Source organism: Astatotilapia calliptera, chromosome 9 (assembly GCF_900246225.1).
Source record: "Astatotilapia calliptera chromosome 9, fAstCal1.2, whole genome shotgun sequence".
Taxonomy (NCBI): Eukaryota; Metazoa; Chordata; class Actinopteri; order Cichliformes; family Cichlidae; genus Astatotilapia; species Astatotilapia calliptera.
In genome coordinates this window covers 5,078,550-5,093,739 of record NC_039310.1, presented here as the reverse complement: position 1 = coordinate 5,093,739, position 15,190 = coordinate 5,078,550, and the positions used below count along the sequence as shown (strand labels likewise).

At 40.9% G+C, this 15,190-nt stretch overlaps 1 protein-coding gene across 4 annotated transcripts in view; it reads right to left on the bottom strand.

The window, feature by feature from the left end:
- The window catches only part of hecw1a (HECT, C2 and WW domain containing E3 ubiquitin protein ligase 1a), a 91,564-nt gene that overhangs the window by 58,524 nt on the left and 17,850 nt on the right, over positions 1-15,190 (bottom strand). The window lies entirely within an intron of this gene.

Below are 15,190 nucleotides of genomic sequence, written 5' to 3'. Positions count from 1 at the left end.
ATGAATCACACAATTACATTCAATTTCCAGTTGTACATGGTCATTTATTGGAGATAACTATAACATCTTGCAGCAGAGGGTTGTAGATTTTGGCTCAGCTTCAGGAGAAGAGATGGGGAGCACATGTGCTCCCAGTCTAATCAATTTTCCCTTTAAAGTAGGGGTGTCCAACTCCAGGCCTCTAAAACCTACAGGACACCGGTCTCGAGGCCTGGAGTTGGACACCCCTGCTTTAAGTAGTGAGCTGGACCCAGCTGACACACGCAGAATCTCTGAGTGAAGTTTTCCTGAACTGGGGTTTGAGAATTCGTGTGCTTTGCCTTGCCAGGTAAGCTCCAGAAGAACACAGACTTTAGATTTCTGTAGTGTAGGCCTGTGCAAAGTGGTAAAGTAAACTCTGCTGGTCAGCCTGGTCCCTGCTTGGATCTGTGCCGAAGTGAACCCAGAGGCAGCCTCTGATTATGAAAAAAGAGATTTGGTTTGGATGTACGTGTATAAAACTAAACATTTATCTGTTTAAATTAGTTTATTTGTTAACTATTCAGTGACAGCAGTGACAAATCACTTGCTGGCTACTGAGAAACAAGAGAAGGACAGGGCTTGGGTTGTATGTGTGTGCGTTTGGGGGACACACACAAGCAGATTAAGGTCATACTAAAGCTCCATGTTTTTCTGCTCTGTCTCAAACATACTCGATGCTCTGACAAGGAAAAGGGAGCAGCAAGACCGCATGCAAGCTTAGTTCATGTTAACTATTCCAGTCGTTTGGCTTCTGAGTGACGTGTGGGAGAGAAAGTATTCGCAAATGGCTAGAATCTGGAAAATGCACTTAAAATAATTAAAGTAAACATATGCTGTGGCTCTGTAATTGTCTGTAACACATACTATCATTAGGTTCTTATGGCTCGTACATTAATAGAAAAGCAGGACTTTACTGTTGTTGATGTTGTTGCTTTTGAGCCAGTTGGTATCCAGCTGCAAACAGGGGATCATTTTCCACATGAATTATTCAGACTACCATCACCATTTCTCTAATGACTGCTTGTTTCTAAAAATACAGAACATGGTGAAAAAAGCAGACTCCAAAGAAACCATTACTTACTGGTGTTCATTTTGTGCAACCAACAATTCAAACCTCAGTGTTTTTAGAAATACAGTAAAATGATAAAAATTACTGAGTGACAAAATCCTTAAATTCTCATTTACAGTTTACCATTTTATGTAATTACCAAATCCCTGCATGCATTGCAACCTTCATATTACGAAACCAGTTAAAGTGGTCAGCATAAGTGGACACTGTAAGTCTCAGCTTCTGACTGGAGAAGATTGACTGAGAGTACTGCTGCTTTTAGGACACGACGTAAAACCTTTTCTCCCGACTCCTTATCAGAGGCTGAGTCCCAGCTTTTTGTGTTATTCTGTATTGTTGATGTCTTATGAGATAATGTTTAGTTCTAGTATTATTATTAGTTTGTCTTGGTCGAGTTTTAGTCTGGTTTATGTTTTTTCTATGCTTCCCCGTCAATGTAGCGTTCCCTTGTGTCCCTCTCTCGCTCCCTCGGTCTCTTGTGTCAAGCTTGCTTGTCCCAGTTCATGTTTTTCCATGTTTCCTGTTTCATTTTGAACGTCTCTTGTTTCTATGTTCACGGTGCTTAGTTTTACTTTCCCCCTCATGTCCACTTCCCTTATTACCCTTCTGTGTATTTAAGTCCTCCTTCTGTTCTTTGCCGGGTCCTCTGTTGTTGTCATGTCAAGTCTCGTCAGGTTTTTTGCTACTGCTCATGCTCATGTTGATTGATTGATTGAATCTTTATTTTGAACATGTTGAAAAAGTACAACAACATAGAATTAAAAAGAGACAAACAAACAAAGCAAAGCAAAAGGAAAACGAGCAAACACAACTACAAATAGAATAGAATAGAATAGAATTCAACTTTATTGTCATTGCACATGCACAGGTACAGGGCAACGAAATGCAGTTTGCATCCATCCAGAAGTGCTTTAGTGATATAGATATATTACAATATATATTATCAATAATATAGATATGTGAGTATATTACAGAAATGGGTCTATTATGGTATGTTATAATGTACACGGTATGAAGTATGTTGTGAATATTCTATAACTATAAGTATGTACAGGCTGTAGTGAGTACAAGCTATGTACAGGCTATGAACAGGATATAAATATGAAAAACTATACAGAATATGAAATAAATAACTTTACAGAATCTGAGATATACAGCTATACAGAAATGTGAACTATGCAAGTTGCAAACAGTTGTAGGATTAAAGATTATCGAATGTACAGAATGATTATTTACACAGAGCTATACAGTAGTGCAGTTAAGATAAGTGAGGGTGTAGATAGTTTCTACAGAGGCTATATAAAGTGCTAGTGGTTGTGAGTGGTGGTTCAGTCCATGTTATTATTGTGTTTGAGGGTACAGTTGTCCATTGTGGGTGTGTGTATGTTCAGTCCATGAGTTTAACGTGGGTCAGATGTCAGGAGGCAGAGTTCGGGAGTCTGACAGCTGTGGGGAAGAAGCTGTTCCGGTACCTGGTGGTCTTAGTCCGGAGGCTCCTGTGGCGCCTCCCAGAGGGCAGGAGGGTGAAGAGTCCATGTGATGGGTGACTGGGGTCTTTGATGATTTTCCCAGCCCTTTTCAGACACTGCTTCCTGTAGATGTCTTTTATGGCAGGAAGTGGTGCTCCGGCGATGTGCTGGGCAGTTTTCACGACCCTCTGCAACGCCTTCCGGTCCGAGGCAGAGCAGTTCCCGTACCAGACTGTTATACAGTTGGTCAGGATGCTCTCGATGGTGCAACGATAGAAGTTCACCAGGATGTCTGAGGACAGGTGGTTCTTCCTCAGAGTCCTCAAGAAGAAGAGGCGCTGGTGAGCCTTCTTGACCAGCTTGGAGCAGTTGGTCGTCCAGGTGAGATCCTCGGAGATGTGGACTCCCAGGAACTTGAAGCTGCTCACACGCTCCACAGCCGTCCCCTTAATGTGGATGGGTGGATGTGGGTCAGCATTCCTCCTGTAGTCCACGATGAGCTATATATAAGTTTCATGTTCAAAAAGGAGCAGGAAGAAGCATAAGCTTATTTAATCCCACCCCTTTTCCACTATCTAGTAATCAATAGACTACAGAAATACCTCCTTGCAATTACGTTATATGTTACGTGTATTTTTATTTATTTATTTTATACATATATCTTTCTATCTATCCATACATACATATATACAAATACACATATATACATATTTTCAATAACCCCAGTAACACCTCAAAGGATACACAACCTACAGATATATATACCCATACCAACATGCCCGTGCACCTGCACACACATGAAAGTATTGGACAAGGACACCCTATCAAATCTCTACCTCGTTTCTGTGCCCTGCAAAACCCAAATCCTTAAACGGCTTTTTAAACTGCGCCATGCTTGGACATTGCTTCATATCTTTACTTAGTCAGCTTCACTCCACACACAGAGATGCAAAAACTTTTTAATGTTGTACGGATACGAGGATGTTTTAAATTTAATTCCTCCCTCAAATTGTAGTGGATTTGTATGATCTCTGTAACCAGTTTTATGGATTATCCTTATGGCCCTTTTTTGTAATATAAACATTGATGTTAGCAAACATTTGTAAGTATTGCCCCAAACCTCTGCACACTAATGCAAATACGGTGCAATCAGCGAACAATAGAGACTGTGGAGTGATTTGTGGTCCAGAATGTGTGTTACTTTACTCAAGATTGAAACACTTCTTGAAATTTTGTTATGTATATGATTTATATGAGACTTCCAGTTTAATTTATCATCTATAATCACACCAAGAAACGTATGTTCAAGTACTCTTTCAATTTCCACATGATCTATATGAATCTGCACCTGTGCACTTCTAAGGGAATTCCCAAAAAAGATTATTTTAGTTTTACTTAGATTTAGCGATAGTTTGTTCCTGTTAAACCATTTTTTCATTTCTGAAGTAATTGTATCCAGCAGCTCCTTTAGATTCCCCCCAGAACAAAATTTTTTTATTTCATCTGCACATAATACTAATTTTAATATATCAGATGCCTTACAAATATCATTTATATAAATAATAAATAATTTTGGACCCAGTACAGAGCCTTGTGGAACACCACAAGCAATGTCTAAGCATGATGAGGAATGGACACCCAGCTTCACAAATTGCTTCCTGTCACTTAAATCATTTTTCACCCAGTGCAGTACAACCCCCCTTATCCCAAACCGTTCCATGTTCATGTTTCACATCTAGGTTCTTGCTCATTTTGTTGTCACAGTTTTCATTGTTAATCTTAGTTTATTCCAGTGGAGGTTTCAGTTTAGGTTTTCCCTTGTTTGGCCTTGTTGCCTCTTTATGTTATCAGCCACAATAAAGGCTCACTTTTTATTAAACCTTAGTTCATTTCTCCTGTGTCTGCTTTTGGGTCCGTTTCATAAATACACCAGCGTTCCTCGCCATGACACTCCTGACATTAGAGACAGTTTTACTGATGACTTCTATTGATGTTAGGCCAATCAGAAATCCATCTTTGATTGAACCCCAAGTAACTTGGGTTCTTGTCACCTGAAACATGCATTCTGACAATTCTGAAACTGGGAAAAACTTACAAATGACTGCAATGTCTTACTTTCAGCCCATCTTTCTATACTGTAGTACCTATGTTAATGGCTAGTTAAAGCATGGTAGTTCTATGAAAGCTGAAATGTTGAAAAAAACATTCAGGTAATGAATGAACTAATGAACACACTGGAACAATTAGAATAATGTTATTCATTCTGAAGATGTCTGAGATCATTATTTCATCCCACTTCACACTGTCAAAATTAAATATTTAGGTATCATCCAGCAACACACTCAGACAGAAACTGGTTCACCCGAAAGACAAAACTCCTAAACTTAACTTAACTGTGGTGTATGCTGAGAGACCAAACAGCCACTTCACAAGCGCATGGCACAACATAGAAGAGCCACCTCCACAGGACAAGACTCAGCATCCATCTTCATCTTAAGGATAAAGGTCACTCTTTCGAGGATGCCAATGTTCACATTTTGGACAGAGAGGACAGATGGTTTGAAAGAGGAGTGAAAGAAGCATCTATGTCCACTGTGAGCGACCATCTTTGAACAGAGGCGGGGGTTTACGACACCAACTCTCTGCCATCTATAATCCAGTTTTGAGATCCCTTCCCAGACACCTTAACGCCCACTCACATCCTGGGCCATCTGACCTCAGGAAATCACATGATAGGGTGGGGCCAGGTTTCACAATGAGCTCACCCGAAACCCTGGCTGATTGGGACCCACACCCACTTTCACACCTTGGCTCATGTGATTAGGTAGAGGATCATCAGGGGGTCCTTTGTCCCTCTTTGGGGGGAAACCAAATCTGGGACTCTCCACCATTTGCCCCTTAGAACTGAAGAAGCTTCTCGGATGAGAGGTGAAACGTCTTCAAGGAACTCAAAGAAGTCCAGACGCTTTTCTTTCCAAGCTCCTTAGACTACGATGACCTGGATGACTGAGAACCTTCACAGACCTTTAGGTATCAATATTTCTCCCAGACTGTCACAGCTTGTTAACCCTAATTACACCCCTCTGGTAAAAATGCTATTCAATTCAAATCACTTTTACTTGTATCACATCAAAATCCCAACAACAGTGGCCTCAAGACAAATATCTGTGGCGTAAGAGTAGACTAGTAGTCAAGACCGCCAAGACCAAGACAATACCAAGACCAGAGGGTATCGAGACCAGGACAAAACCAAGACCAAGAAAGACCGAGTTAAGACCAAGACAAAGTCGAGACGAGACCAAGACAAAGACCAAGACAAAGACCAAGACAAAGACAAAGACAAAAAAGTCTTTAAACTGCAGCCAGATGCTGCTTCGTTTACAGGTGTCAGGCATATTTATGTGTTTTTGCGACGCACTCGCACAGCCCTCCTCACCGCTGTCTACTGTCTCACTCACTCACTGAGAGGACAGACACACGCTCCACTTGACTGTTGTGTCTCTCACCCTCTCTGTTTTTCACATAATGATATTATCCTATATCCTCGCATGTGATTGGACACAATATGGAGAATTGGAGCATAGCTGAGCCACTGTGTGAGAGCTGAGCAGCAAAAGGAAATTAAGTGAGGAGCCGGCTCTCGCTCAATGGGAGTCGACTCTTCTGATTCACTACAAAGCACTCTCTAAGCACGGCTCTTAGAGCTGATGCTCTTGTGCATGACACGTTATCAAACGTTACATTGTGTGTCATGGATACTGTTGACTCCAAATCTCCCGACCACTATGTCGATCTGAGACAGCAAGACCGAAACAGCGAGACCAAGACAAGACCAAGACCAAAGTCCGTCGAGACCAAGAGAAGACCAAGACCATGTAAAAGTAGTCTCGAGACATCCAACTCTACTTAAGAGGCGGAACACGTCGTCTACCAATCGAAGGTCGGTGCCCCCCCCCCCACCTCCTCTAGTATGCATGTCAAATTATCCTCGGGCAACATACTGAACACACTGTGTGACTGGGTGAATGAGGCTTATAGTAAAAAGTACTCTGAGTGCTCAGAGTAGGAACATATCAGTCCTTTTACCATAACAAATAACTGCGTACATACAGAAAACAATGAAAAACCGAAGACAAATTGATGATTGCATCCTTGCTTAAGAAAAACACTTCACAACATCCATCCAAGTGAAAAACACTCTCAAAGAGGTCGTTTTGTGTAGGTTCTCAGTAATCCAAGTCATGGTAGTCTTAAGCGCTTGAAAAGAAGGTGAATGCACTTCTGTGTGTTTTCTAAAGACATTTCAACTTTCATCCAAGCAGCTTCTTCAGGTCTAAAACCAAAAGAGTCCCAGGTATGTAAACCGTAGTGTGGGTTGTCCCTTATGAGGTGGTCACTGACCCACATTCACAGCAAGAGTAAAAGATGGCCTCTTTCGCTCCTCTTGCAAACCGTCTGTCTTCTGTGAACACTGGCATCCTCGAAAGAGTGAGCCTTATCTTTTACCTCGATAAGGGTTAGTCGAGCGTTTAGAACAAGGTTACACTCAAGAGCAAGAATGCCAGATTAGAAAATACCTAAAAGAGTAAGCAGCAACTCAAAGCTGTTTGCATTTAGCAGACGCTCTGCAGAGCGCTCAAAGGAGAAAAAGAAGCATTTAATATACATGGGTCTCTGATCAACAGCAAGCAGGGCAGATACTCTGACTTCCTAACTGTACTTTCTTACTTGAAAAGCTGGCGTTATTAGCAAAAACAAAATAACTGTACACAGCAGTTATAGCTGTGCTGTGATTCTGTTTATATTTATGTGTAAAATGATAACTCTGGGAAAAAGTTAAAAGCAACAAAAGGTCTCTTACTGTTCAGTCAAACTGTGCACAGCTGCTCTCTGTCACTCTGATAAGCCTTGCTGAAAATGAACACAACAGAGAGAGCGGGGGGCTTTTCCTATGTTAGGAAAGCAGCACTTTGTTGCAAAGTGTAAAGATACTGTCTACAGACTTTCTCCATCGCCATCCACTACACTGATATGAAAAGGCTAAACTCTAAAAGCTGGCAACACTGAACACCACAGTAATTAAATGTCTGAGTACAGCCCTAATATTAAATCAAAACATTCGTTTGTTTTGTCTTGGGTTTTTTATGTCTAAACTAAGCAGTTTTTATATGTTTTTATATGCCATTTTTCATATATATTTATATGAAAAATGGCTAACAGGAAGATAAACTACTGGTTATATCAGCTAACATGTTGGCTGTAGCTTAAGGGGCAAAAGCTTGGCTAATGCTGTAGGAGTTAAAACCCTGGCATACAAAGAAATGTGTTAGTACCAGTCGCACTCTATCTATCTATCTATCTATCTATCTATCTATCTATCTATCTATCTATCTACATGTAAACTATGTAGTTTGTATTCAATTAGCTGTTTTGGAGGCTTCTCCATGCTGACGAGAATACATTTCAGAGTAAGTTGAACAGATGTCTCAGAGATTAACGTAGCATCTTCAGTCATATGAAGGTGAAGTCACAGGAAAAATTGACTTCTACTTCCTGTGTAATAGAGGTTAGTGGGAGTGGAAACACCTACATGACTTCATGGTGATATGGGTATTCTGTGTTATTTGTATCTCTCTTACTCCTACGCACAATTCCCACATTCCTAAACAGAGTCACTGTACACCATTTATGAATGTCTGCCTGCGTTTGCTCTCTCGCTGTCATGCTCGCTCTGTCTCCATCTCTCCCTCACTCTGATGATGGGACTTGTGGCTGGTGTCTCTGTAATACCATTACAGTACTAAGTGCCTCACAGGCTCAGTGCACTCTGTCCTTTGTTCATTTAGACTTTATATTTCAAAAGACCTCAATCCGATATCTCCACATTATTTTAAAAACACAATCACAATGCAGTCCAATCGAATGGGCCAGGTTGGTTCATGGCCTTCTTCCTCGTTTGTTTGTTTTAGCCGGTGCTAAGATTGTCAAACGAAAAAAACAAATAAACAAGAACAACATGATATTATTCAATACTAAAAATCTATTCTGAATTATATATAGAAACTCATTTACAATAGTATCAATACCATTTCAATACCAACTGCACTATCTTTGTCTTCTCCAGCTGACAGTTGAAAACGGCAACGTTAATGTGCTACACTGAGCTACACTTTAGGAGGAATTTCAGAGGTCGGTAAATCTCTCCTTTCAAAAACAATGACGTATTAAACAGTTATTATAAATGTTAACCTGGCCAGCAAACGCATTAACATTAGCCATTCAACTATTAGGAACTACCCGATATTAGCCATCTGTTTTCATTAAGGTAGAGGCTAGCAGACTGTGGTTAGATGAATCACTATCCCTGGATGAATGGGTTTTGGATGGAGTGGATTATGGACCCATGGAGAACCAGGCTGGTTGCAGACTGTACAGCACAGCAGGTGAACTGAGTGTGGAGAACTAAACTGAGCAAGTAAAGAGTTAAATCCAGAGTGGGACAGGCAAAATTCAGTACTGGCGAGCAGAGCTGAGGATGTAAGCATTTGGAGACGGACAGAGCAGGGTGAATGATGGATGAGAGATGGATGAGAGGCTACAGTTAGATGTGCACAGGATGATTGTGGTGGGAAGTGGTTGGTGGCTCAGCTGCAGGGGAGGGGGTGGAGGAGAGGGTTTAGGGTGTGGTTTCAGGGGAGGCTGGTCATCACGATTGGAAAGCATCACTAATGTGCCGGGGCCAGAGAAGAAGCGAGGTGGTAGTAGTGAGAGGAAGGAGCTGCCAAGCACTGAGGAGCTGAAAAGCTGCCGGTGAAAGCACAACAGTACTGAAAAGCACACTGTAAATAAAGACTCGCCTCACACTGCCGAGTGCGGGTCATTCCTGCTACGATCATAAACGTTAACTTTTCTGTTAGAGCCAACAGTGAGGTCAGCTTTAAAATGCAGGCAGCGACCGGTGAGTGCATCTTTTTGTTAGCATAACTAATACCGCACTGTCCCATAATGCTCTTCTTCTACATTAGATTATTTAGATGTGTTAGGGTAGAGCAGCACAATAACTAGGCTTATTAGTAGTTTCTTGAATATATTTTAACTTCACAATCTGTAATCAAATGACCTAAACCATTTTCTAAAATGAATAATGATAATAATTTAATGTTAAATACTTATTTTGCATTTATTAGTTAGTTAACATATCAAGATATGACTTGTTACTTGTGCTGTTGCAGAATGGGGTCAAAATCTTCCCCATGGTACTGAAAATGGTATCGAGTATTTAGTGTCTTCCTTTGTATCTGTATTTACTTTAAAACTCGAGTATCGTGACAACAATAACCAGTGCTCCTATTTTGTTTGTGTTTCCTTTGTAATTAACTACATTTCATTATCATAAGGTGGAGTGGTAGCAACATTGGGTTTCTCTGAGCTATAAAATTAGGGACCAGTTATTCTCCTCAGCTAGATACCAGATGTTATATTTAAGCTTCGACTTCTCAAAAAATAAAAAATAAAAAGCTCTTCAGCACCTACATCATATAAATATATTATTAACTGTTCTTATTATTTCCAAAAACAGCTCAGGCACAAATTCAATCTAATAGAAAATGATATATGGAGATAAGAATATAAAGCCATTTAAAACAGTATTGGTCCAAACTGACATAAACTACAGTACAGTGATACTGCCACTGATTTTCAGGTATACTGTGCTGTGAGGTATTATCACCACATTACTCAGCATTTATGCTGAAACTATGGATGTGCAAACAGGCTCAAAATTATATCACGATATTTCAAAGACATTTGTGATAATGATATTTATGAATGCAGAAAGAAAACACACACACAACATTTTATTGGTGACTGCAGCTTGCAGGCAAACATACTGACGCGGTTCGAGGCTGGTAGCGGCTCTGGTTGAGCCATAGCTCAAGCTTGTAAAGTCAAGTTAAAACTGGCAGTTAACTTCCAATTCACACACAGTATAGCTGTCACTTGAGAACGCACCATGTCAGAAACAAAATAATTTTTCATCCTCAGAAAGCAGGGGATGAATATACAAAGTTATCACAGATTTCCAAGTGTCAAGGACTGGAGTGTGAAGTAAAAAAGGAATTCAAAGAAAGCCACACGGTAAAGAACAAGCCTGCCAGGGGTAGGAAACAAAAGATTTTAAAGACCCTGGATTTGGATTTCAGTACAGCAAACAAACATGATATTACTAAATATCATCAACAGGCTAAATGAACTTCTGTATCCTTAGATGAGTGAAATAAATTAGCAAACAAACCAACAAACTAAATGATTTTACTATTGCCAAATCAAAGCAATCTGTTGGTAATAATGGTGCCACTCTGCGTGGTTTGAATTATATATATCTAGACTCTAATTTGTCCATGTAAATGGTCTTCCTAACTCACTAAGGTTAATTATGGAGCTCCACAAGCTTCCATGCTAGGACCACTTCTATTTAGATTACACACTGTTTTTCAGGCTTCCCTTAGAGTTACGTATTATCTGCATAGCAATGAAAATGTGTGCTCTCCCTCAACACGACACATATTAAAACATTCCTGCAGTTTAACAGCAGAAATGTCTTAAAAGGTTAAAGGCCCGATGACTTCAGTGACACTGTGAGGGCTCCTGAAATCATTGTTGACTAGGACATGTTCTTCAGTGTTCACATTAATGCACAAATAGGAGACACACCAATTAGTTAAACTGCAGAAATGTCTTTAAGACGTAAAGGCCTGACCTCCCATTTTCTCCTTCTAAATTCAGATAAAACTCTACTTGGCCCTTAAATTCTCAGAAATATGGTATCGAACCAGATGCTTACTCTGGGTGGCATTACCTTGGCCTCCAGTAACACAGTGAGAAATCTTGGCGCCATTTTTGACCAGGCTATGTCCTTCAGTGCACATATTAAACAAATATATGGGACTGCTTTCTTGCATTGGCACAATAGCTCTAAAATTAGAAACATTCTGTCTCAGAATGATGGAGAAAAACTAGTTCATGCACTTATTACTTCTAGGCTTGACTACTCCAACTCATTATCATCAGGTTATCCTAACAACCCCTTGAAAGGTCCTTCAGCTGATCCAAATTGCTTAAAGGCCTCCTTTACCACCTTGTAAACACATCACTACTTTCCATCCACTGTTTCCTCTAATAATAATAATAATGCATTTTATTTGAGGGCGCCTTTCAGAAACCCAAGGTCACCTTACAAAAACAAAATCAATAAAAGGAACAGTAGTCATAAAATACATAAAATAAGTTAAAATTACAAAACAGAGCTTGACAACAGATAAATTCAGCATTAAAGCAAATAAGCCAGTTTAAACAGATGTGTTTTGAGCTGTGTCTTAAATACGGAGAGGGAGTCAATATTTCTTAGTGCAGGAGGAAGAGAGTTCCAGAGCCGAGGAGCAGAGCGACTGAAAGCTCTGTTCCCCATAGTAATAAGGTGTGAGGACAGAACAGTAAGATGAATAGCAGATGATGATCTGAGAGGGCGGGAAACAGTGGTGATATGGAGCAGGTCACACAAATATGAAGGAGCAGATTTATGGACACACTTGTATGTAAGAAGTAAGATTTTAAAATTTATCCTGGCTTCTACGGGAAACCAGTGAAGCTGCTGAAGAACTGGGGTAATATGAGCACTTAACGGAGTGCAAGTTATGACCCGAGCTGCAGAATTTTGAAGAAGTTGGAGTTTATGAAGGGACCTTTCAGGGAGACCAAATAGAAGGGAATTACAGTAATCAATACGGGACGTAATAAGACTATGGACAAGGATGGCAGCAGCATGGGGAGTAAGGAAGGGACGGAGTCGGTTAATATTATGTAAATGGAAGTAAGCAGACCGGGTTATGTAATTAATGTGAGACTGGAATGAAAGAGTATTATCAACTATGACACCCAAACTCTTAACCTGAGGGGAGGGAAGGGTGGGAGAACTTTCAATGTTAATGGAAAAGCTGTGGGATTTGGTTAAGATAGATGGTGTACCAACAAGTAAAACTTCAGTTTTATTACTGTTAAGTTTGAGAAAATTGGAGGAGAACCAGGATCTAATCTCAATAAGACAGTTTGAGAGGGAGGAAGGTGGGAGGGATGAATTGGGTTTAGAAAGGTAGAGCTGGGTGTCATCGGCATAACAGTGAAAATTTATATTGTATTTTCGGAATATATATATACCAAGAGGGAGCATATAAATAATAAATAAAAGAGGCCCTAATACTGAACCCTGGGGCACACCAGCAGAAACAGGATAGAGTTGAAGAATGGGATTTAAATTGGATAAACTGAGTGCGGTCTGAGAGATAGGAGGTAAACCAGGTAAGCGGGGTGTGACTAATACCAATGGAAGCTCACCGGTTCAGGAGAATATTGTGAGAAATGGTATCAAACGCCGCACTAAGATCAAGAAGGATGAGGATGGATAGGAGACCAGAATCAGCTGCCATCAGAAGGTCATTGGTAATCCTTGACAGAGCAGTTTCTGTGCTATGATTGGGGCGGAAACCAGATTGAAATGGTTCATAGAGATTATGGTCATTGAGATGTAAATGAAGCTGGGTGGCGACAACTTTTTCAAGAATTTTTGAAATAAAGGGGAGAATTGATATAGGGCGAAGATTATCAAAGTTATTGGGGTCTGCACCAGGCTTTTTGAGAGTTGGGATAACAGAAGCCTTTTTCAGTGCTTCAGGAACAATCCCAGTGTTCAGAGAGGAATGAATAATACTGGTTATGAGAGGTGCTAAAGAGGGAAGACAGGCTTTAACTAACACAGTAGGGAGAGGGTCAAGTTGACAGGTGGATGACTTAGATTTTTTAATGAGATTAGACACATCAGTTATGGAGGGAACAGTAAAGCTTGAAAATAACTGACAGGAAGACAGTGGGGGAACCGGGAAGTCTACTTCAGAGTCAGGAGCTCCTAAAGAGTTAAGTTGACAGTGAATGTCTGAGATTTTACAAGTGAAAAAAGAGATAAGAGAGTTGCAAAAATCAACAGAATACATGTGGGAGGGGAATGTGTCTGGAGGTTTTGTAATTTTACTGAACAATGAATAGAGGGACCTGGAGTTACCTTCATTAGAACTAATTAAACCAGAGTAGTAAGCAGATTTGGCTGAGGCAATGCAGTCCTTATAGAACAGAACATGATCATTGTGCATTTCTTTATGTACAGTAAGTCCGGTTTTCTTGAATAGACGTTCGAGTTGGCGTCCTTTAGCTTTAAGGTGACGCAATGAGACAGTTCGATGTTTAAGGGGAGCAAATATGTTAAGAAGGTTATGAAGGTTGACATTATAATGGCAAACGAGTTCATGAGGGGTTGAGGAGCAGTGGATAGATGGAAGGTCATGGACGGCAGATGACAAAACAGCTGGGTTAATGTTACTAATCTTCCTAAAAGTGATATTACGAGAGATACAGGTTTTGGAAGCGCTTATGTTTGCATCAAAAGAAATAAACATATGATCAGACTGGGGAAACAATGTGGCTTTACAATGGGTGGGGGTAATGCCAGAACAACAGACCAAATCCAGGATGTGACCATTAGAATGGGTAGGAAATTTTATGTACTGTAGAAGCCCAAAACTTTCCAGGCAGGAGGTAAAATCTCTGGAAAGAAAGAGGGATTTTATCATTGTCCATATGAATATTGAAGTCACCAGCAATGATCAGATTTGGAGAAAGTACAGTGAAATGAGTGAGAAGAGCAGAAAATTCATTTAAAAACTCCTTGTTTGGCTTAGGTGGCCGATAAACAGTACATATGATGGTGGGGGTAGATCCAGGGAGCTGCAGTGCAATGTATTCAAATGGATGGGAGGGAGGGGCAGAGACAGGGAGCACTTTCCAGTGCCTCCGGTGAATTATCGCGAGACCTCCGCCCCTCCCCGAGATGCGAGGTTGACAGGTGTAAACAAACTCAGATGGAGTGGAGTCATTGAGAGAAACAAAGTCATTGGGCTGTTGCCATGTTTCAGTCAAGCAAAGAAAGTCCAACTTACAATCACAGAGGAGATCATGGACGAGATGTCCCTTACCAGTGAGAGAGCGGAGGTTTAATAGACCAAACTTGATGCTGGAGTTACCATGCTGGACAGGAGGCTTAGTCGATCTAGCCAGGTGGGCCAGCACATTGTGGTCGACAGCCCGGTCAGTCTTGCGGGGAGGACAACGAGTTTTTCACCAGATGGACAATATTGAGTTAGTGTCACTGATATTGAACTTCCGCCGAAGCCCTCGGTGGATATACCTGTGGCGGGGCTGGAAGGCGATGTCCGGGTAGAAGTATAGAGCCACAGGTGGAGAGACAGCCAGGCAAAAATGGAGCCGCAAAAGATCCATAGCAGAGTACTGGAGAAGACCTGTCGCCGGGTGATGAATGATGGATAAAAAAAACCCAGGTGAGCACGAGCCACACCAACACCCTGTGGATCCGCATCTTAATCAGGGCCGAGCACTGAATACAAACGGAGGGACCGAACAACCAGCTGACAGCTGCAGCGCAAGCAATAGAAGCCCGCAAATGTTGCGAAAACAAGTCAAAACAGGGTTGCGCCTTAGATACTTGATTTAAATTGTTGTCAGCAACTTA